Here is a 1680-nt window from a genome sequence, read left to right on the forward strand (position 1 = left end):
CCGTCCGACCCCTGCCTGCCCTCGGCCATTTGCATGTACAACGGGGACACGGCGACCACGGCTGTTCCTTTAGCTTCGCCACAGGGCACCCACCTTCCTGTGAGCCCTGAATCTGAACCCGTAGGGCCCACAGCCCCCCGCTGAACCCGGGCATGGCCTGGGAGGAGGAACAGAGGGGAGCTGTACACATCAAAGGCTCTTCCCCTCTTCCCCTCTTCCCCTCGCTGTCTTTTAAAAAAATCAAGATGAAAATTGCGTAACAAAATACCCACTGCTGTTGAACTAGCTAATGAGCGATCCTAGGGACCGATCCCGGGGTGTTTGCACGGAGATCCAGCCCCAGCCCCAGCCCCTTTCTATTTATTTCCAGACACAGGATCTCGTTAAGTCGCTAAGTTGCCCAGGCTGGGCTGGAACTTGGGATCCTCCTGCCTCAGCCTCCTAGAATGCTGTGCACCGCTGAGCCTGACTCATTCGCTGTACTTTGTGGGGGGAAATTCCTACTCTTCCCAGTTCCTCGGGGTGTGCAGACCAGAGATTTGTTGGTCACGGGCCACCTCCTCCACACCCGTCCACCACGATGGTCCTGCCTCGGAGCAGCTGACCACGGACTGAACCCCCTGAGGCCGTGAGCCCTAATAAAACTCTCTCCTTGGAGATGTAGGGTCAGGTGTTATGTCCCTGACAGGAAACTCACTAACGGCCTCCAGTTTTCGCAGGGCACAGCACAGCCCCTGAAGATAACCAGCCCCCGCCCCACCTGCCTCCGCCCCTGACCTTCGCAGGCATCCGGAGGCACCTGGGACCCCTGCCCCGGCAGCAGAGCCCTCACTGAACACCCACCGTGCTCTCTGCCCAGAGCCCCAGCCCACTCCCTGCGGCCTCGCTGCCACCTGCCGGGTCTCTGTCATACCACGGTGCTCAGCAGGTCAGCTCCTGCCCACTGCCACAGCCTCGGAGCCCTGCCCGGGTCCTCGCCGGGCCCTGAGTGCCAGCGCTGTCGCCCCTGACCTGCTGTACCGTTCACCCATCCACTGCTTCCAGAGCCCTCAGAGGCCCTCTGCGCCCTGAGCCCTCTCAGCCTGAAGCCCATGGCATAGTCTGTCTGTGAAGATGCTTTGCTTTGGTTTTTCAGACCGGGTCTCGCTACATAGTTCAGCCACTGCAGAGCCCAGCTCAGCTTTGAACTTGCAGGGATCCTCCTGCCTCAGCCTCTTGACTATGGGATGACGGGCGAGTGCCACCACACTGGGCAACTCGATGACGTTTCTGTCTCTCAGCTGTGCTGAGCCCCAAGCTGGGCATGGTTTCGGCTCCATGTACGGCCCACATCAAGGGACAGGGACAGGGCCTGCTGCCACGCTCCATTTGACATAAAGGGGTCCTGGAAGTCCAAGCCAGTGCCACCTCCAGGGGGCCTCCCAGCCTCGACTCCCCCAATAGAGGGGAAGAGAAGCAAAGGCACGGACCTCAGAGCTCAAGGGCGCACAGTCGCTGTTGGTTTCCAGAACCAGAAAAGCAGGGCCAACGAGTCCCGCTTGTGTCCCCCTGCATGTCAACGTGGCTGCCAGGCACAGGATTCTGCACTCCAACCTCCTCCCGGTGCCAGGCAGTGCAATGCATGGATTCCGCTGTGCCACTGGGGAGGAGGTGGAGGTGGAGGTGGAGGAGGAGGAGGAG

This window comes from Fukomys damarensis, unplaced genomic scaffold (assembly GCF_012274545.1).
Source record: "Fukomys damarensis isolate Sample0158 unplaced genomic scaffold, DMR_v1.0_HiC HiC_scaffold_39, whole genome shotgun sequence".
NCBI lineage: Eukaryota > Metazoa > Chordata > Mammalia > Rodentia > Bathyergidae > Fukomys > Fukomys damarensis.